Source organism: Equus caballus, chromosome 16 (assembly GCF_041296265.1).
Source record: "Equus caballus isolate H_3958 breed thoroughbred chromosome 16, TB-T2T, whole genome shotgun sequence".
NCBI classification, from domain to species: domain Eukaryota; kingdom Metazoa; phylum Chordata; class Mammalia; order Perissodactyla; family Equidae; genus Equus; species Equus caballus.
In genome coordinates this window covers 53,588,221-53,611,041 of record NC_091699.1, presented here as the reverse complement: position 1 = coordinate 53,611,041, position 22,821 = coordinate 53,588,221, and the positions used below count along the sequence as shown (strand labels likewise).

Below are 22,821 nucleotides of genomic sequence, written 5' to 3'. Positions count from 1 at the left end.
ATTTTACTCACCATTGCATCCCTCTACTTCCTCCCGAACTAATTTTTCTTCTTGCTGAATTACAGCCTCGAGCAGTTTTTTCAGAGATAGTCTGTGGGTGGTATGATTTAAATCCACACGTTTGGAAAAGCCTACATTTAAACGCAGTATTCGAATGTTCCTCCTCTGATTAAAACCATGCAATGGCTCCCGGTGTTACTCAAAGTAAAAGTCACACTTCTTCAATGGTGCACAACCTGGCTCCCACTCCTCTCAGGCCACATCACTGGCCACCCGCACCTCGTTTGCTGTGTTCTAGCCACCTCCTTGCTGTGCCTCTAACAGGAGCAGGCAGGCAGGCGCCATCTCATCTTGTACCTTTGTTCTAGCTCTTTCTCTCCGGAATACTGAATTCTTCCCCCAGACAATCCTTTAGCCAACCACTCCCTCGCCTCAATTCTTTGCTCAGATGTCACCTTCTCTGTGGTCTCCCCCGTCCTTACTACCTCCTTCCACTCTAGAACCCCCACTTCTCTTTATTTTACTCTACAATTTCTTTTTTCTATAAGAAAAAAACCCTTAAACTTACCACCTTCTAAACATACTGTTGTTCAGTGGTGGTTTGCTCTCAGATCAGTCCCCATTGTTCTCGCCCTGCTCTGTATCACAGGGAACGATGTTTCCCAGGCTCACTTGCCCTCTGGCTTCTGGGAGTTGCAGCCAATGGGAGGCACCAACAGAAAGTTGAAGGATGGGAAGAAGGGAAAGATGGGGTACTTTTCCTCTCTTGGCTTCCTGGCACCTCCAACAGCATCCACGTCCTCTCCATGACTCCATCTTCCTCCTTATACCCTCTCTGTCTGGGGTCCTCTGCCTTCCAGGCTGTCCCCACTGAGACTCTAGCCCCCACCAATAGCCTCAACTTCTAGGTTCTGGTAAAACTGCCCCTTCCTTTTGACCCTCTGGCCCTAGAAGTGGTAGTAGCTTCCTACTGTTGCTAACTCTGGGTATCTTAGGTGTCGTTTGGCCTCCCAACTCTTTCAGTACTTGTATTTTCTTTCTTTCTTTTCTTTCTTTTTTTTTTCCTTCCTTCCTTTCTTTCGTTCCTTCCCTTCCTTCTCTTCCTTCCTTCCTATCCTTCTTTCCTTTCTTCCTTTCTTTTTTTCTTCCTTTTGGAAGATTAGCCCTGAGCTAACATCTGTTGCCAATCCTCTTTTTTTTTTAAATTCCCCAAAGCCCCAGTACATAGTTGTATATCCTAGTTGTAGGTCATTCTAGTTCTTCTATGTGAGATGCCGCCTCAGCATGGCTTGATGAGCAGTGAGTAGGTCTACACCCAGGATCTGAACCAGCAAATCCCAGGCCACTGAAGTGGAGCATGCAAACTTAACCATTCGGCCACAAGGGTGGCCCCTCAGTACTTGCATTAATCCCCTGTATAAAACTCGTTTCCATATGAAAATTCTAGAATGGTTTTGATTTTCTTGGCTGAATGCTAGTTGACATCCAACTATATAACTTATTTATTACATTTTTAATTTGTCCATTAGCTCCATGAGGGCAGAGATATTCATTTCTTTTGCTTACTGATATGCAGCAAGTGCCTAGAATGGCCTGGCACATAGTAGGTGCTGAATAAATATTTGCTGAATAAATGTTCATCTCTGCGCTGGAGGCTGGGACATGACCCCCAGATCCCTCCCTCAAGACTAAGGGTGCTGCCAGCAGATATATCTCAGTCTCCAGCCTTCTCCAGAAATGGTCCTCGGCTAGAAAGAGCTGCCTCAGCCAAGGTTGTACCCCATTCCTAGGGGCTTCCTGCATCTGATGACTGGTCCACATGAGGGTAGAAAGACCCCACGCTAGTGGGACCACTCTGAAGGCCATCCCACCTCAGAGCTCCCCTCAGAGTCAGCTGAAGCCTTTGCCAGAGCTTCATGGCAGCCCAACTTTTCTCTTTGCCTAATCCTGCTTCCTTCCCTCCCCCACACCCCCTGGTGCTGAGCCCTAATAAAACTCCCCTATGCTAAGCTCCATCTCAGCATCCACTTCCCGGAGCCCAACCTGGAGCAGTTTTATTAGGCATAAAGCTCTAGCTCAAAGTTCTTTCCCTTCACCACTTTCAAGCTGTGGTCCTATTGTCTTGTTTCTAGAGATACTGACTAGAATTTTAATTCCATCTCATTCTAGCTCTTTGATAGTGTGGCAAACATTCAGTTGCCTCCCCCTTTCCTTTGCTGACAGAACCAGAGTGTTGCTCAGGTTTCTGATGGCCAGCCTGCCTTGGTCTTTTATCTGACCCCAGGGGGTGAAGGTAAATTACCTTAGCCATTGCTTCCCAGCCTTTTCCATATCAAGGCGCACACATGATATGCTTTTTATATGGCACCTTTTAAGTGCTTCCATTGATCCTGGGAGGTGACTAGCCTGGGAGGTTCTAGGCACCCCAGGTCCCACGCAGGCTGCCCGAAGGACTGAGAGGATCAACATCTCAGAAGTGTCACCCACCTTGGGCACCAGCCCACTAGCTAAGACTTTCTGGTCCAAGCCAGTCATACAGTCATGTAACCCTATTCCCCTCGTCAGGATTGCTTTTGGTATGGAAGACAGAGTTGCCTTTTCTCGCATTTGGTCATTGTTGTGTAGATAAGGGTTGCGTGTAGCTGTACCATCTTGTAACCATGGGGTAACAAACAGTCTAGTGACAAAAAGTGAATACTCTCTATGGGAGGCAAGGCCCAAACATGGAAATAATCTGGATATCTGATAAAATTGAGCCACTGAATTGGTACCTGAACTTTCCTGCTTCAGGACTTGTATGTAAAGAATTTTCCTCATTTTTTTTTTTAAAGATTTTTATTTTTTCCTTTTTCTCCCCAAAGCCCCCCGGTACATAGTTGTGTATTCTTCGTTGTGGGTTCTTCTAGTTGTGGTATGTGGGACGCTGCCTCAGCGTGGTCTGACGAGCAGTGCCATGTCCGCGCCCAGGATTCCAACTAACGAAACACTGGGCCGCCTGCAGCGGAGCGCGCGAACTTAACCACTCGGCCACAGGGCCAGCCCCGAATTTTCCTCATTTTTTAAAATTTTCTTTCAACTGAGTCTTCTGTTGTTTGGACCCAGATGCATCCTATCTTATACTGTAGGCAATCTTGTTTGTTTCTAGTAGCTTTTTGGATAGGATATAAAAAGAAGTCATTGGCTAAAACCAATGACAAAACCCTTTTTGTCCTTTTCCTGCCATCTCCTTCTTGAGGCCGAGAATGTGTAGCTCTTGCCTGAAGTTCTAGTCGCCATTTGTAACCATAAGACAAAGGTCAAGCAAATGAAGACACTTCAGCCCTGAACCAGAGCCAGGAGCCTCCTCCCTCGGGACCTATGACAAAAGCAAACAAAAACAAACCCTCAAGTCTTTAAGCCACTACAGGTGGGTCTCTGTCACCAGCAGTCAAACAAAAGCCCTGACTGATTGAATATCCTCTGCCTAGTTGTCTAGCAGATTGTCTATTTCTTGTCCAATTTTATGCGCACTTTATATATTTATATATTATAGAGATTTACCTTATCTGCAATACAAGAATTTTCTCAAGTTGTCTCTTGTCTATTAACTGTTACAGTATTTTCCCATGCAAATGTTTTATGTTTTCAGATAATCAGATTTTTTTTCTTTCATAGCTCCTGAGACTCTCCTCTTGATTACTGTTGTGGTATTAAAGATGTGCCCACAAGTTCTGTGATACTCTCCCCATCAAGAGGTCTAGTTTAATTTCCTTCCCCTTGAGTGTAGGCTGAACTTAGTGATTTGTTTCTAATGCATGGAATATGACAGAAATTATAAGATGTCACTTCTAAAATTAGGTTAGATGCTCATCAAACCATGCTGCAGTGGCGTCCCACATACAAAATAGAAGAAGATTGGCACAGATGTTAGCTCAGGGATGATCTTCCTCAAGCAAAAAGAGGAAGCTTGGCAATGGTTGTTAGCTCGGGGCCAATCTTCCTTACCAAAAAAAGGAAAAGAAAATTAGGTAAGAAAAAGACTGAGGCTTCCATCTTGGATGCATTTATTCTCATTCTCTCTCTCCCTTGGATCTCTTACTCTGGGGGAAGCAAGCTGCTGTGATATGAGCAGCCCCGTGGAGAGGTCCACACAGTGAGAAATGGAGACCTCCTGCCAATAACCAGTGAGGAACTGAAACCTGCCAAGAGCCACATGTGTGACCTTAGAAGCAGACTCTCCAGCCCATTTGAACCCTCAGATGGCTACAGCCTCACGAAAGACCCTGAACCAGAACCACCCAGCTAAGCCTCTCCAAGGTTCCTGATCCCTAGAAAGTGTGAGATAATAGATGTTAGGTGTTTTAAGCTGCTAAGTGTTGAATTAATTGGTTACACGGCAATAGGTAGGTAACACAGTTACAAACCGTTCCCATCATCCCAGATTATCCCTGTACTCTCCTACATTTTCTAGCAAAGTTTTAACTTTTAAAAAAAATACATTTTGTTTTGCATCTATTGAATTTAATTATTTTTAGAATTCTAGTCTCATTTGAAAACACAGCCTTGACACTAAGTGATGCCTTTATCATTCTACAAGGAATTGTAGATCCTCCTTCTTTTTAAAAAAATTTTTAAATTTTATTTTAAAGGTATGCTTTTTGGTGAGGAAGATTGGCCCTGAGCTAACAGCTGTTACTAATCTTCCTCTTTTTCTTCTCCCCAAAGCCCCAGTACCTAGTTGTAAATCCTAGTTGTAAGTCCTCCTACGTCTTCTATGTGGGATGCTACCACAGTATGGCTTGATGAGCGGTGTGTAGGTCTGCGCCCTGAATCCAAACAGGAGAACCCTGGGCTGCCGAAGCAGAGTGTGCAAACTTAACCTCTATGCCACCAGGCTGGCCCCTGGATTTAACTTTTTTATGTGGAGTAAAATAATAAGTCCACATACTTTCTCCAGTATGAGCACCATTGTTTATGTAATCTATTAAATAAATCTATTAACTCTTCAAAATATTAAATTTTTATAGAAATTAGGATCTCTTTATGAATTTTCTCCTGGAACAGAGAGAGAACTTCCGTATTTGTCAATCCCTAAGCCACTAGAAATTATTTTATTACAGTGGCCACTGGATGTGCCTAAAGGATCGGCTAGGGCAGCCTGGAGGGGACTGGGCCACAGAGAGAGAGGATACATTACATGGAGGGAGAGGGAGACATGGAGGAGACACAGATGCTGCTGGAGGTGCCACAGGAAGCAGAGAGAAGAGAAGAAGGTCCTTGGACTTCCCCTTCCTCCCATTCTCTAATCTTCTGCCAATGCCTTCCATTGGCTAGAACTTCCAGAAGGAAAGAAGGAAGGAAGGAAGATTGGGGAGGAAGAGCCTAAGGCTACGGTGTAGTTCCCAGAAAGTTCCAGCACATGGGGAGTCCTCAAGCAAAAGCTGTCTGTTAGAGAAGTCCCACATTCCACTAGGATGCCCACCATGCCTGGTTTTTGGCTGGGAACAGCCCAGGGGAAGCATGATTTCAGTGCAAACACGGTGGTGAATCCGGAGGAGCAGCAGCTGGAGCTGCCAGTCAACTGTGTTCCCCTCAGCAGGAGATCTGAGCAGCGCGTTTCCACAGTCACCACCTTTGGTTTTAAAATTCAATATATATTTAAATCACTGGAACAGAACCACTGGTGGTCTCTAACTGCAAAGCAGAGTATATACTCTCTGACTATATAAATACTTGGCATCGCGCATTTGTCAAAATACTATGTTACAGGAAAAATGCGTACCATACTCCAGTTTTGTCAATTGTCACAAAATAACTACTTTTTATACCTGAGGGAAAATAAAAATATATTTGATATGTTCAAATGGAATGGCTATCATGTTCCAGGCAATGTTCTTAGGCACTGTGGGGACACAGCGGTAAAACAAGACAGATTCTGCCCATATGAGCTTACATTCTATAGGGTAACATGGGGTGCAAAATAAAAGAGAGTAATAAGATGGAGACCCCTGATTTGTAGGGTGGAGGGTACCCAAAAGGAAGGAACTAAGGGAAGACATTAGGTAGAGTAATTCAGGCTGGCCCCTGAGGAGGTGGCAATGGAGCTGGAACTTGAATGAAATTGCCTTTGGTGTCTCAAAATGTTTCATGACTTACATTCAATCCTTCAAGTGCTTTTGGATAATCTTGATTAGTACCAAATAGAAGTCAATATACTAGATGTTTAGACTTCTTGTATATTGAGATAAAAAAACAACTGGCTTCTTTTTATAATCTTCATAAATTTTTTTAAATGACAAATTTAGAGAGAAAGTTTTAGGCTGCTATTTGCAAGCATTGCTCTACAAATAACACATTACAGATGTGGATAGTATTTATTCCCAATAAGCAGAAAGCCAAATTGGAGTAATTTTCACCATATTTTCTCTTTAGCACTGGTTGCTTAAGTAAGAGAGACATGTAGATCTGCTATATAAAGATCTCGATCAGATAAATGCAACTCACAGATCTGGGAAGAAAATCTTGATGCAAATTTGAGGAATTATCATTTATCTTGTTAAACATATATTTCAACGTCAAGGTTCCTCATTTTTCCTATCTTCCATCAGTGTCCATCACAGCTGTGAATTAAACACTATGGTTAAGAATAAAACAAGTTAAAATATATAAAGTTTAAGGCAATTGCAACGTCCACCATGTTCTACTAGCCACAGTGCACTTGGGGTCAGATGGACAATCAAATTCATAAGACACAATAGGCCACACCCAGCACCAAGTTTACTAAAGGACAGAGGACATGCAATATCCTGGCATGCACAGCAATGGCACTGCAGAAGTCCCACGACTCCCAAACATAGTCATTCTGAACTTAGGACATGTGTGCTCACAAGAGAGAAGACTGAGTACAGATGACCTCAGCTGAGGGAAGCCATCAGCTCTGAGCCCCCTTCAGCTTTATGCCGGCTGGCCTTGTAGCCCCTCAGACATGTGACTACCCACCCACCTCATTCTTCAGGACAGCTGCATCTCATCCATGTCAATAACTCATTACTCAATGACCAATTTTGATTACATGCACATACAGACTAAGCTCTTGTACATAATCCCCAGCTGGATTCTATTTAATCAGTAGTATATCATCCCAATAATTCTTTGAGTTAATGCTATAAAGAGAAAAGACCAAGAGTCAAAGCCTCAGATATCCCTGAGGCTAGAGGAAAGGCCACAGAACCAGCTGTTAACCCCCTTCCTTCCAATTCACCTCTTGCACTCCATTAAAATCTCCTCGATACATATTTGAGGCATTTTCTTATTCTTAGTACAGCAATTTCTACAATATTTGTTGCACACAAAAAAATAAACATACTAAAATACAAACAACCACCAAGACTTGTAACCTCCAGTGAGGAGTTAGAATTCTCTCCACAAAACAAGTTAACAAGACTCTGCCCATTCACAAGTTTCTGATATATATTCCTTTACCAATTGCTGCTTTCCTCCCTCCTCTGTTCTCCCCTCTCCCTTCCATGGTTTGCCCCTTTTTAAGACGTTGGTAGGAGCATTCAACTCCATAGTGTCCTCTGGCAAGTTCCCATGTGAATTACATCAATTAGGGGTCTTAAATCAACTCAAAACATCCTTTCATCCTGGAGATCATCTTCTACATTGGTTTGATTTTCATTTAGCTCTATACGTGGAGTCAAAAATCTTGTATTATACTCAGTAACCATGGCAGACATTAAAGTAATGCTCAACACATCATACATTGGTTAATATTATGGTGTCATTTTTCCAACTTTTCAAGAAAAACACCCTTTTTCTCATATTACCACTTATTTCCCTTAAGCAAGGTGGTCACTAGAGGCCTCTACTCAGAAAACTGAGTTCCATCTGGTATGGGGCGTGACCACATCCCATCCACCAGGAAACAAGTTTTCACTAGCCCAGGCTTCCAGGTTTCACTGTGCAGCCCTGCACACATTTTCCAAATTCCAGGGGAATCAATGGGACATGGCAACTGCATCACACAGATGTTCACTCTCTTGGACACTATCCTGCTTCCGTGAATGCTTTCATCCACATTCGCATCTGGTGTAGTCAAAAGGAAAAGCAGATTCTGAGATACTGTGTAAGCAGCAAGATGCAACTCCTTTTATAACCTTAACATGATGCCCTGCTGGCTCACAACGATACAAGGTATCAGCTACCAGGCACAGTAAGACAATGTGTCCATCTCAGTTCAAAAATAGGCTTTCTCTCAGGGCTAGAAAAGAATCAATATTACAAACATAACCAAAACAAACCAACAAAACTAAACAAAAATCACCCAAATCCAGCCTGCTGTTATTCAGTAGGTCATCAGAGGGTACTGAGTGATGTCATTTCTCTAAGTCAACCAAGTAGAATTTAAAGTATAACTTGTATTCCAGCTTCAGTCCAAATCTTCTTCTCAAGGGAAAGCAAATCCAGAGGTTTCTCCCAGCATCTGCCATGGTTTGGCACCACAAACATCTAAGAGTATTATTCTCTTGCTCCAAGATGCAATCTTGGGAAAATATGACCCTATCCTTTCCCAGCATCATTATCCATTTGTGTGCTCCATTTTCATCTGCCACAATTTCCCCCTTTGTCCATTCATTATCTGTCTCAAACCAGATAATGAACCTGAATCTCTGGATTCAGCCATATTGCCCACCCACAGGGCAGATAGCAGGGTTAGCCTTCCCATAACTTCCCCTTCTGTCCATTCCCAGGAAGAAGGAGGAGGAGGATTAGAGAAGCAAAGGATGAGAAAACTAAACCAGCAGGCAGCTGGACAGCACTGAGAGTCAGTCCTAGTTTAGATACGTGGGGTGAAGTCAGCATCCAGCACTTGTTGCCTTTGGGAAAAAGCACAGTCAAATTCCAAGGAACTGAAATAGTATCCTGAGCAGCAAAGCTGGTTGTCTCTATACTCTTGGCCCAAGTTATTCCCCAGAGTTGACCTGATTTGGCTCTGCATTTTAGCCAGGTGAATTAATCATCTTTAGCTGGTCATATGTGCTATTGGAATTCTCCAATCCTCCCTGGCTGCTTCTTCTGGAAAGGAGACCATCATAATATCATCAATGTGAAAAATAACAACTTTATTGGCAATCAAATCCAAGTGTCTTCTCATCAGGTTGGGAGCATATCCTGGAGACTTTCGGTACCCTTGCGGGAAGACAGTGAATGCACGGAGCCTTCCTTCTGTAAGAAAATGAATTGTGCCTGGCTTCCTTCCAAATTCAGATAAAAAAGCAAGCATTAGTCAAATCTGTCAAATTTTAGCCTGTTGGACTTCTTAAACAGTTTTCACTGTGTCTACCTTGGGGAAAAGCCATGATAGCTAACATTTAGTTTCCAGAAGCCACCTGCTTTACTCATAGGCCAAATAGGACTATTACGAGTGGAGAGACTATCACTCCTGCCTCTTCTACTTGTTTTATTAAAGCTGAAATTTCTTAATGCCTTTCCATGATGCAGTACCGTTTAATATTCAGTTTAAAGTGGGTATGGATCTGGGGGGGCGGGGGACACTATACTATACAGTGTGCATTGCCAGGTCTGTCCAATGGCAGTATATCCAATAAATGGTCAAACACATTTGATCTGCCGTGAGGTAGGTTTTCTTCCCAAGCACACTGGAATGGTGTGTCAATGTGAAGGGTCTGAGATTTCACCCTTCTTCCAAGCTAAGAAAATAGCCTGCTACAGTTTTGTGGTGGAAGATATGAGACTCTTGGATCAAAGGACTTTATTACTCATGGAACAAGAAGCATAAGCTGAAAGTTTGGATGGTTCCCCTGGCACTGGGTGGATGCTGCACAGTGGGTTTCAAAGTCCCAAGGTGGAAAAGGCGTTGGTATGTTTAAGAACAGAAAGAATAAAGTGCCTGGAGTCTGGTCATCAAGGGGAGAAGTGGAATGAAGAGATTAGCAAGGTAAGCAGGAGCCAGATTTGCAGGGTTGCAGATCATGGTAAGAAGTCCTGAGTTTTATTCTTGAAGATAGGTAGCCATGTAACTCTTCAAAGTAGAAAATACCATGATCTTATTTACGCCTAAAGGAGATTATTCTGGCTGCAACGTGGAGAAAAGATAGAAGGTTGAGAGTGAAATAGTTTAGTCCAAACAAGAGATGAAGTTGGCTTGATTAGGAGGTGATAGGGAGAAAGATGTAGATAGATTCAAGACAATATGGAGCTCGAACCAACACGTCTTGCATATGGATTGGTGGGGAGAGGCTCTGTCCTGGGGGCAAAGAAAGAATTAAGGATGATGTCTCAGTTTTTGGCTTGAAGAAAAAACAAACATATGAGAGGTAGGAAGATAGGAAATGAGGTTCGAGCAACCAGAGGGGCATCATAAGAGCTCCTTTTGAACAAAAGTGACATGAAATGCACGGAAATTTTGGATTGTTAGTGTTTGGGGTAGAACTAAAGGCATGGGACTAGACAAAATGACCCAGTGAATGAGTATAGAGAAAAAAATTAGACCAATAGCACAGATGTGGGCAAAGATTTAGCTACAAAAGTGGACAGGAAGGTGTTTATTCTAAGAGGATAAAACAGTAGCCCAAAACCCATTAATAGGAAACTGATTAAACAATACTATTCCATCAATTAAAATTGTGTTCTACAACGTATTTGCTCACATGGAAAGAAGTTCATGATATTAAGAGACAAGAGTTATAAGGCTACCTATAGTACAATCTCACTTTTATTCAAGAAATTCTCTGTACATATGCATAAAAATAAGAGTAAAAGAAATATACACTACAATACATAAAATATTAATAGTGGCTCTGAGGGGCTAGATTATAGGGTTTTTTTGTCTCTATTCTCTAAATCTTCAGTGAACACGTATCACTTGTATAACAGGGGAAGAGCCATGAAAAAATAATCTGATTCCTCACAGATATCTTTGGGACTAAATCCTGCTTCTAGAAACTCATGTGTGGCCGTTAAGCTAACCCCAGTGAATCAGGACAGTCAAATCTATCTTGTTTCTTAGCATCATTTCTGTAGCCAGCGGTTCTGAACCTTGGCTACACATTAGAATCAGCTGAGGAACTTACACTTCTCTGCCAGGCTCCCCACCTCCCCCAGGATCTGACTTAAGCGGTCTGGAAAGTGGCCCAGGCATAACCATTTGGGGGACCCTGGTGATTCTCATGGGCAGGTAGAGCCTGGGAACCACTGGGAAGCCCTGGCTTGGTCTCCAAAGCACAGGTTCTAAGGAGAGTAAATGGAAGCTAGAAAAGGAGGATGGTGGAAGAAACGAGACTTAGAAATAAAGGATTAAAGAGAAACTAATCAGGACACAAAATGCAAAGACGAAAAGGTTGAGAACTCCTCCCACCTCAAAATAGCTTTTCTTTCACACCAGGCACTAGTTAGCTGCAAAAATGTGATCTCTACACAGAAGTTGATAATAAGAGGCCGCTCCCAAAGCTGCTGGAGCAGGTGTTTCCTCCCAAAAGAGGGCGGGCCAGAACTATAAATCTCATTTTGGAAGTTTCAAGCCCTGGGGATACTATTCTGCGTTGCTGCCACTCTCGCTGCCATCTGTACCGAATCTCAGCTCCCGTTTCTGGGGCAGCCCTCCATCCAACTGGCAGCCCCACAGTTTGCATTCTTGCACAGTGTGTGAATGGAGGGGGAGAGCCTTTGGCAAGGCAGCCCTGGGGTCTCCTTCCCTCAAAAGATTTGCCAGTGATCCTTGCCCTGCTGGCTTCCTCTTTAATTGGCCCACGCTATGGGGAGCAATTGAGATTAAATGGCCGCTTGCTGGGTGGCTGTGCTGTGCTAGGCGTGCGTGGCCCTATTTGGAGCATTTGTTGTATCCAGGATTGAATGAAGCAAGTGCTGCTGCTGAAGCTCGCGGGGTGTTCCTTGAAGCCATGTCAAAGCAGGCTCTTAATTTTGCAAAACAGCCTCCAAAGTCAAACTGGCTCTGTACCGGAGCCATTCCGGGCAGAGGGATGTCACGAGCAGAAGCCAGAAGGCACAGAAAGAAGTGGGCAGAAGGAAATTTAGGGCTATGAATCAAGAAAATAGGTTATTGTGCAACTGCCAGCTTGCTTTGAATAGCCAGCAAGGACAGGGAGGGATCCCCCTCCATTCATAGAGGTAATGCATTTCTCTAACAATGCTGGGCAGCCTCTGGGGCAAGGGTCATCCCAAGAGAGTACAGAATTTCTGGATTTTGGATGCTAAAGGCATGAGAGCAGAGCAGGGCACTGCTGACTCTGACCTTGGGCAAGTTGCTGAGCTTCCTGAGGCCTCAGATCGCAGGCTCTGCAAGAGGGTGACAGGAAAGCACAGGAAATCGAGGTGTGTTTACGTCTTCTCCTGGGAGTATTCTCAAAGATGAGCTTTGAGCCCTGTTCAGCCCTATCATGCAGAATGGACTGGGAACCTCATTTAGATTGAGCCAATGAAAACTCTAATCCCTTAGCAAATCCGGCATCTGACCACTTCTATCACCTGCCGTCACAACCACAGCCTCATCTCTGAGGCCTCATCTCTGGCCTCATCTCCTGCTAATTTACTCCTCACTTCCTTTGCCCCCAACACACACACTCTTGCCCCAGGGCCTTTGCATTCACTTCCCTAAATCAGATCCATACTGGAGAGTAAACTGAACTTCTAGTAAAGAAAAGAATCATTCCCATTGAATGAGGATCTCTTCAGTCTCTACTGAAAATGAATTACAAAATGTTTATATCAAGACAGACTAACCAAGGAAATTGAAGCTTGGGATTATTAGCTATAAACCAATTATAAACTGGGAGATGTTTACCACTCAGAAGACCTTGGTGACTCAGCCCTTGGATTCTGGGTGAAAATAGCTGATGGCACTATTGTTTAGTAAGGCCCTTCCTCATCTTTAATATGTAGATAACATGATTTTAACTTTCTTCTGCTTGTATACAGTTCAGCCCAACGTGCTGGGATATCACTAAATGGAAAAGAAGAGCATCCAGGACAATCAGCCTGTGAGAGGTGAGGTAACTACCCAAGAAACCAGAACAGGAGTCACAAACACATGTCTGGCAAGTGATGAGGGCGGGTGAAGCGGGCAGGTGCTGCCTAGAGAGAGCAGGACCACGGAAAAGGACAGCTGCTGCTCGGCGCTGGCCAATTGTCATTCTATGGGAATGGGAGTCTGGTGCTGCCAGATACGATTTTTCAGTGCAAGCCAGAACCCAAGTTTATGTGAAATCCCTCTGTTTTTGTATGTTGGCAACTCATTCGAATTAAAAGCAAAAAGAGGCATGGGTCAAACTACATCTTTGGGACAGATTCAGCAAACAGACTGCCAATTTGTGGTCTCTGAATTGACACAGAGAAGGTTACAGCAAATAAGGAGTAAGACCAAGAAAGCTCTAGAAAATGCAGAGTGAAGAGCGATGACCCCTAAGCTTGAGGTCAGGAAAGGAGTCAGAAAGGAGACAAGTCTTAAGATGGAGGCTAAAGAACATGAGAACTGAGAGTTGCAGGCAGGTGTGAATAATAAGCCTACTGAACTTTGGGACATCTGGCAAAGACATGGAGGTGGGATGGACAATGTGGAGTCCAGCCAACTGAAGTACAGGCAGCACGCTGGTGTGCCAGGTTATTTAATCTTCCCTTTTTCTTCCTCTGTTTTCACCTTTCAAAAATATAGGCAGCCCTGTGCTCGTTGCCTCAGGGCAGAAGTCACAAGCAACCTGGGACTCCACAGGACTTGTTTCCAAATCTGAACCCCTTGGGTCTAGGGTAGAATTCTCAGGAAAGGTATTTTGGTCATAAAATGAAGACAATATTCTAGAAAGAATGTTCCCTAGGCTGTAGAAGGGAAGACAAGCAGAGAAGCCTGGGGGTCCCATGGCAGATGCTGTTCATAACATGGCAGCTTATTCCCCATTTCCCAGGAAGAACCACCTGGAATCCAGAAAGGAAATGGATGTAGTACATCTAGGCAGGTGAGATTCTATGTAGCTGCCCAGATAGATTCCCAGCTACAGTCTGGAAGCAGCAGAGAGCCTCCAGGAAAATGGATATCACGGTAGGAAGAGGTGTTGACAAATGCTTCATAACCAGGGAAATCTCTCCCAACACCTTGACTCCCCTGAGAAAGAGTGAAATTAGAATTTCCTAAGACCCAGTAAACTGGAGGTGCAAAATGTAAGTTATTTTTCACATACCTGCCTTTCTGGACTGAGATTCAAGCTGGCTCCCTTAAAGAGGAGCTAAAGGTGAAGGCAGATAGGGTCTGAACTTGAGTCTAAGATCCTCTGCCAATGGCCAATGTGGTAGGCAGTCTCCAAAATGGCCCCGAACGATCCCCACTCCCTGGTACTCACACCCTTGCCTAGTCCCCTTCCACATGTACTAGGATTTGTCTGTGTGCGACCAGTAGCATACAGCAGAAGTGATGGCATGTCACTTCCAGGACTAGGTTATAAATAGACTGCAGCTTCTGTCTTGGGCTTACTCTCTCCCACCCCTTGCCCACAGATTAATCTCTCTGGGAGAAGAAGTTGCCGTGTTATGAACAGCTCTAGGAAAGGCCCAAGTTGTAAAGAACTGAAGCCTCTGGATGATAGCTAGTAAGGACCTGAAGGCTTCAATACAACAGACTGAAGTAACTGAGGCCTGCCAATGACCACGTGAGTGAGCTTGGAAACAGAGTCTCCATCCTCAGTCAAGCCTTGAGGTGACTACAACCTCCTAAGAGACTCTGAACAAGAACCCCCTAGCTCAGCCACTCCCAGATTACTGGCCCTCAAAAACTCTGTGAGATAATAAATGTTTGGTGTTTTAACCTGTGAAGTTTCGGGGTAATTTGTTACACAGCCATAGATAACTAATATACCCCCACCTCAATAGATCAAGTAGATGCTGAACTGAGTGTATTAGGAATTAGATGATTGGCCAACAGCAAAGTACAGAAGTTTTGTCCTTTTTCTTCCCAGATGGTGCCACCAACCCTCTGCCTAGGTAGATAGTCAGAGATGGATCATGACCTTGAGCTCATTGAAGAGAGAGGAGTTAAGGAGACTGTCAGGTGCAGATGCTGAGCTGTTCTCTGTACTAGGCACTTTTGAGTGTTACAGAACAAATCTTGTACCAAAATCCTATGTCAGCAGAGGGGAGTTTGTCATCATGGCTTACACCAATTGAGAAACCACAAGTTCCCAGGTGTCCTGGCAGCTTCAAGCCCAAGTGCCCCAGGGTGGGCAGCACAGGAATTTGCATTGGGTGATTTAAGGTAAAGACTGATTTTCAAGAGTAGCAAATCTTTGCAAATCACTTCTTTCCTCCCACTCATTTTTTTACACAGAAGGGGAACATTTGCTGTTTTTTTAGTGCCTAGAGCCTTAGCATCTGCCCCCTTGTCATTTGGGAATTGAATATTATGGCACTTGCTGATTTGCAAAGTAGCCATTAATCACTGAGCTCTGCCCTCACTCTGATGACGAGCCAGAAGTGGTTACAAACTGAAGCATTGAAGGGTTAACCCAACACTGTCTCCTGATGTGCCTGACATTTGTTCTTTGCGGTCTATGAAGCTAGTGGGTCTAGACCCTAGAAGCCAGGAGAGAAACGGGGTGAGGAAGCCTGGAATCCAACAGTCTCTAGAGAGACTTCCCATGGTCTTTCTTCCAGTACCTAAGTCTTTGCCCACGTTCCCTTCTGTCTTGGGAGAATGCTTCCAGATGCTGTCAGTGACTTCCCTAAACCATGGGCTGCAGGCAGCTCCACCACTGCTATTTCCATAAGAAAAGTTTGCAATTCTAAACAAATTCACTTTGGATCTTGAGACTTAAAAGGACTCCTCTAAATTAGAGCAGGGATTTCTCTCAAGAAGGTGTATTCACATTACTTTCACTCTGACAATACTTCATTTTAATTTTGTGATAAGGCATCCATCCACAAAGGACTGAGTTTAATTTTAAACTCTCTTATCTGGAAGCTGGAAAGTAGAGAAGTACTGAATGTGAGCTTGTAGTATCAGGAGAAGGGCAATTTGTGATGAGTGGCCTCTGTCAAGTGTTAAGAAAGGGTCAAAGAGAATGACGAGCGGCCTTTATTACTGGGTGTGTGGATGGGCTGAACTGGGCTAGTGGCCAGAGCAAAGTCTCTTTGTGACCTTCTGTCTCTCTTTGCATCTACTGACATACAGGGGCTTTTGCTTCCTAACCGTAGGAAGAAGAGGTTTGGGTGGGCAAAGGAAGAATCAAGAGAAAGCCGACCACAGCAGGGGCTGGTGGTGGCATGGAGACAGATCTTCTCCTGGCGCCTTGGATGGATTTGAACACCTGTGGGTAGGGGCATAAGGGCCAATGAGAGTAGTTCATGAGATGTGTGATGACACTCTGGACACAGAGCTGATTCAGGGCACAGGGCACAGAGTGGGACACAGCTGTTGGAGAAGGTCATTTTCAGCAGAACTGAGCACAGCTCTGGTCCCTCAAGGAAGGGGAATTCCTGAAACCGTCTGCATTCCCAACTCCATCTGCCTCTCATAGAATCCAATCTGTGATTTGTACACACTGGCCTTGTCAGAACTTTGTTCCACACAGAATTAGAATCATTGCAAGAGATCTGAGAAAAATGAATTTCTGTCTTGTGTGTGAAGACAAATAGAAAGTTTTCACAGCACTAGAGTAAGTGTAGGGTCGTGAGGCTTTGGAAGTTTGATTCTCTAGAACAGCTGGTCCCTTTCCTTCAGTCCCCTGAGGTGGTGACTGACACTGTTTGTTTAAAGTTACCATGGGCACTTTGAAGACTGGGGGGTGGCACTTGCTTAGCATGAGGCTTAGGAATGCTGTCAACAGAGGTCATGAGCTGTCTCAAGTCTTACTTTGGTAATAACACATCAGGGGGTGTTCCAGAGGGGCCTCTTCCCTCCATGGTCCACACACACCTGGAAAGAAGTTTTCAGGAGCCTCCTGGGAACATCCATTCCAGCCTCTTGACACTTGAAGATGCTATTTCCAAAGGGCAGTCATTTCTAAACTTATTCCAAAGATGGAATTCCAATGTACAGAAGAGGTGAAAGTAGAACTTTTGATTAAGTAAGGGGACACGGCATCTGAAGACCCACCAAACCTGGTTAGAAACCAAGTGGCAATATCAAATGGTATCTTCAAATGTGGCCAAATGGGTCCCCCTTATTTTGCTGCCCACTCTGATGTGTGTTTTGTTTTTGGGGAACGGCAGCCAATTGTAGGGGGCTCTACGGCACTGCTAGGGTCAGCAGTGCTGCTGGGGCCATCTAAAGCTCCATGGGGAAATGCCAGCAGAATCTATTCTGATGCCAGTGATGGCAGTGTGGCAGTGGTTTAAGTGGCTGCAAAATTCAGGGTCTGGTGCAGTGCTGTTGGACATACTGCCACTTGTGTGTCCTTCAGGGGACCAGTTCTGTGAAATCACTTGTATTGTGTCTGGGTATGGAGCCTCCATTCGGGTAGCTGGCTTTTCATCTTTCCTGCAAATTACTTTCTTTTCTGCTTAAGTTAGCTAGAAACCTGACTTTCAACAACCTCTAGCAAGAGAAAGACAAAGGAAGAGAAGTTATTTCAGTAGAAAAAGATTCAAATGTCTCCCCAAACAGAATTTTGCATCTGCTCTGCTTGATGCACTCTTTCCCCCATTGGGTACCCTCCATTGAAATGGGAAGTGGCTTAGGGTCCAAGTTTGGTGTGTTGTTCTTTTCATTTGAGCCGTGAGGATGAGGCACAGGCCTGGAGGAGATGCTCTAGCAAAGACAGAAGAGCCATGGTCCCGAGGGGTCAACTGAAAGGCAGAGAGAGGGTGAGCCCCCTCTATTGCTAATATAACCTAAAGAATGGTACAAAATGCCTCTTTCCCTGCACACAAACGGCCTTCTGCATTAAGTACCTCAAGTGGCCCCCTGCCTTGGTGCTGTTCCCTAAAAGCAGAGCCTGAGGCAAAACTTACTTGCAGGCAGTTGGCTTGACAAGTCCTCCCAGGGAGCAGCAGGCAGGGAAAGGGGAACAAGAGACAGAGAGGAGAGAAAGCTATCACCAGATGCCTTGTCATCTGTGAGTTGGTTACCACTGTGGGCCACTGGGAGTCAGCCTTCTGAGAAGGCCAGGTAAAGTGCACCCCAGAATTGTTCACCTCAGGGACAGAAGAAGCACTAACAGTAAGCTCCTGTTGTCCACTGGCTGAGGGTTGTCCTGTGTGCCCTCACCCCCACACATCCAGACTGAGCCACGTGAGGTGGGCTCCCACAGGCCCTTCCTGCCACCCCCACCACCCCCCATCCCCGGGATGGAAGAGCAGCCCCAGGGCAGGCGTGGTCCTGCCAGCAGAAGGTGCTGACACCTGGGAGCAGGGTACTCTAGCCATGCCTGGAATCAGAGGCTAGGCCAAAGGGATGTGAGGCGGTGTACAAGGTGTCCAACCCTCCCAGTGCTACCTTCTCACAGAACAGCACTTCATGCTTTTCAGAAGGTTAGTACCATGTTGCATGCCTATTTAAAATGATTGTTGCCCAAGTCTGGTCACTTTCAATGCTATTTCTGAAACACACCCCACATCACTAACACAAGCAAAAATATGGATCCCTCCAGGTCTTGGCCTCTCTTATTTGCACGTACTGCTTAGCCTATGCATTATTACTTTGGATTTGTTACCATGAGGCTGGGCAGAGGGAACAGGCTCCCAAGATTTGAGATCAGGCTTAAGGAACAGACCCTATTTAGGCCTCAAGCATGAGTCTCACGCTCCAGCTCAGCTTTTTCAGACTCTGCACTGGGGGCTGGGGAGTGGGCATCACAGACTCAGCTAAAGTGGTGTGCCCCTCTCCCATGTCCTACTGTTCCTGTGCAGAGCTCCCGTGAGGGCCTCTCAGGAAAGGTGTGACTGAGCCAAGGCAAGATGCAGGGTTCCTTGCCACTTTGATGGCAGCAAAGCACCTGCCTTCACCCATGACATTTACCTAGACAAAGGCATGAATCATGCATTTATTCCACTGATAACCTAAAGCCCTTCTTTAAGTTTTGGTTTTTTCCAGTTACCAGAACCATTTACCTTAAGTTATTTCCAAATAGACTTGAAACCTATCTCCTCATCCTCTCCTGGGGAATGCCCTTTATCAAAATTTCCAGCATGTAAAGCAATAGCAAATAAAGCCTGGGGGCGGGGGGGTGGTTCTGGCCACACTTATGTAACAACATCTCTGAATATATTATTGACCCAGTGCGGAAGGAAGTTATGAATGAGGTAAAGAGATTGTGGTTCATTCGTTTCTTTTCTTATAAACTTGAGTTTATATTAACATAGTTCTTCATTCCTAGCGATACTGTAAACTGACTCTTACAGTCACTAAACAGTTTTTCTCAGCACAGAGTTTCTCTGAAAGTCTGAAACAAACCTTACTCAGTTAATCGATTTCTTTCTCAAGTCCATTAAGTGAAGGTGAGCTGTTACAGTACTTTTTTTCTACAAGGATAGTGATTCAAACAGCATTAGTGGGTCTGAAGACATTAAAGATGGCAGCTATTAAAGTGTAATATCTGTGTCATAGGTCCATTCCATATGCAAAAGTTTTAAGGTGGTCTCAGGACAGGCCAAACTGTCGTTGGCATATAGTGGTTCTAACTCAAGGAAGAAGCAGCCTAATCGAGTGTGAGAGTCAGAAACCACCTCTCAGCTCACCTTCAGCCCATGTGGTCTCTTTGCTTCCAGTTGTTCTTTTGCCCAGAGAGAGCTCTTTAGGCAGCCGTACTACAACACATCAAAGCATCTTGCATCCAACTTTAGCTTCGATGTAAGTGGTAGCAAACCCGCACATTCACATCTGTGCCAGAATCTGTTGGTGTTTTCAACCATAGCCTTGTTTTCTCAGAGATTAAAATTTAGTTAGGGGAAATGAGATTACCCCGTGTCAGACTTCAAAGGACAAAGGCATATTCTGCATTACAGCCCAAACATATGATGTAAAAGGGCACTATGGGAAACACAGACAGGTCAGTGAGCATGGCAGTTGCCAGGAAAGAAACAATGTGTATGTATTGACATTCCATCACAAGTAGTCACTTCTCTACTCTCCTCATGGAAGATTGCTCCCCTACCCACTCCAGCCATACAGTTCTGGTCAGCCTGCCAATCACAGGCTAAGCTGATCAGTGATTTGTCATATGTCCTTGTCCCCAACCAAGTTTAGGCCAATCTGAGTCCCTCCTGGGGTTTTCTTCTTACTGAAGTCATCAAGGAAATGCTCTTTTTATTCTCTGCTCATATGGCTATAAAATATGTAAGTCTGGAGCTAGGTGATGCTTCAGTTCCTGCTTCCTTTGCAGGGAGCCTGGGATAACAAGATGAGCTTGCAAAGAGGGGTAGGTATAAAAGCTGAGGAGTACCAGTGACATCCAAGTCCCTTAGTCTAGTTATCCCTGAGATCAGCTCCACCTGCCCCTCTTCTTGGGCAAAGGCTGGAACTTGCCACCGACCAAGTCCTAATACAGAATGTTTCATAAATGGAGATGCAAGTTGGGTCTTGAAGGCAGGTTAGGCCTTGGATTCATGTTAAGGAAAAGGAGCATGGAGGGAAGCTGGAGGGCAGAGGGAGGTACAGTGATCAGACTGACAGAGCAAATGTGCTGTTCAGGAATGGGAGAGATGATTAATCAGAAATGGGGATGAGCTGTATACTTTGGGATTGTTGTTAGAATAAATACATTCTAAATTGATTCAAATTTGCAAAATAAATGTTGAAAAGTTTCCTTCCCATGCCTGTTTCACAACCATTCAGTTCCTATCTCTAGAGGAAATCAATATCCATACAGCAAATTTTGCATATATAAACAATATGCATGACTATTTTGGAAAGTTTTGAGTGCTAAGATAAGGCACTTGGTCTGTATTTAGTAGGCAACATGGAGCCACTATAGATTTTCTAGAAGTGTAATTTACATATAATAAAATGCATACTTTAGATTCTTAGACAAAAGACTTACACAGTGAGAGTAGTGTTTTAGGGTGATTTGGCTGATGGAAGGGTTCAGAATTTCACTGGGTGGTCTTAACAGGAGACTTGAGATGACAGAAAAAAAGGTGACCTTTGGGGAAAATATCAAAGTCTAACATTGGTGTGATTGCAGTCCCAAAAAGACGAAAGACAGAGACAGGGTACAAAATATTTGACAAAATAATAGAACGAATTTCCAAACTTGGTGGGAAATGTGAATTTATAGATGAAGAAGTTTAGTGACTCCTAAGCAGGTTAAACACAAACAAACTATACCTAGGCACATCATAGTCAACTGCTGAAAACCAAAGATAAAGAGAAAATTTGAAAGAACCAGAGGAAAAGGATACTTTACATACAGCGGAGCAAAATTAGGAATTATGGTTGACTTCTCATCAGAAAACAATGGAGGCAAAAAAGTCAGTGTAATAATATCTTTAAAAGTGCTGAGGGGCTGGCCCTGTGGCCAAGTGGTTAAGTTTGGCATGCTCTGTTTCAGTAGCCTGGGTTCATGTGTTGGGTGCAGACCTACATCACTCATCAGCCATGCTGTGGCAGCAACCCACATACAAAATAAAGGAAGACTGACACAGATGTTAAGTCAGGGATAATATTCCTCAAGCAAAAAGAAAGAAAAGAGGAAGATTTCCACAGATGTTAGCTCAGGGCCAATCTTCCTCAGCAAAAAAACAAACAAAAAAAGTTGAAAGAAAATTGTCAGCCTAGAATTCTATATCCAGCCAAAATACCCTTCAAGAATGAGGGCAAAATAGGGGCTGGCCCAGTTGCATAGTGGTTACATTCACAATCTCTGCTTCAGTGGCCCAGGGTTCGTGGGTTTGGGTCCCAGGCGTGGCCCTATGCCATGCTGTGGCAGTGTCCCATATACAAAAAGAAAAATAGAGGAAGATTGCCACAGATGTTAGCTCAGTGACAATCTTCCTCAAGCAAAAAGAGGAAGATTGGCAACAGATTTTAGCTCATGGCCAATCTTCCTCACACACGCAAAAAGACAAACAACACAATTTGCAAAATGGCAGACATAAATCTAACCATATCAATAATTACATTAAGTGTAAGTGGATTAAACATTCCAGTTAAAAGGCAGAGATTGTCAGACTGGTTAAGAAAACAAGACATACTTACATGCTATCTACAAGAGACCTACTTTAAATATAAAGATATAGATTAGGTTTACATTAAGCCTATGGAAGCACATATACCATGCAAAAAGGAAACTAGAAAACTAGAGCAGCCACATTTGAGATTGGATAAGATACTCTAACACAAAGAATTGCCGTCAATAAAGAGGAACATAACAAATTATAGAATGGTCAATTCTTCAGGAAGAGAAAACAATCATAAATATGTAGAAGCCAAATACCAGAACTTGCAAGTACATGAAGCAAAAATGATTGGACTAAAAGGGAGAACGACAAAATCCCCAACTGCGTCTATGGACTTAACACTCTTCTTTCAGTTATTGGCAGAAAAAACTAACCAAAACCCAAAAATCAGTAAGGATAGAGATTTTAAAAGTACTATGGACCAACTCGACCTAAATGACATTCATAGAATACTCCACCAATCAACACAGAATACATGGTACATTTATCAGATAATTTATGGTCCAGCACATGATCTGAGTCTCAATAAATTCAAAATATCAAAATAACACAATATATGTTCTTTATCCACAACAGAATTAGGAATCAACAAGATAGATAGAAAAAGAGACAAATATCTGAAAATTAAGCGCACTTCTAACAAGTCAAAGAAATTGAAGAATATTATAAAATATTTTGAACTAATTGATAATTAAAATAAAACAC

At 43.8% G+C, this 22,821-nt stretch overlaps 1 long non-coding RNA gene across 2 annotated transcripts in view; it reads right to left on the bottom strand.

Annotated features, from left to right (window-relative positions):
- Positions 1 to 3,134: 3,134 nt before the first annotated feature.
- Positions 3,135 to 22,821, bottom strand: part of LOC106781805 (uncharacterized) — a 54,925-nt gene continuing 35,238 nt past the window's right edge. The window contains exon 4 of one of the 2 annotated variants that reach the window (XR_002800662.2): positions 3,135 to 3,355. This is a non-coding gene — a long non-coding RNA (uncharacterized lncRNA). Of the gene's footprint in view, positions 3,356 to 9,087; positions 9,208 to 22,821 lie in introns of those variants that run through there. The other variant, XR_001378549.3, reaches the window with a different exon arrangement.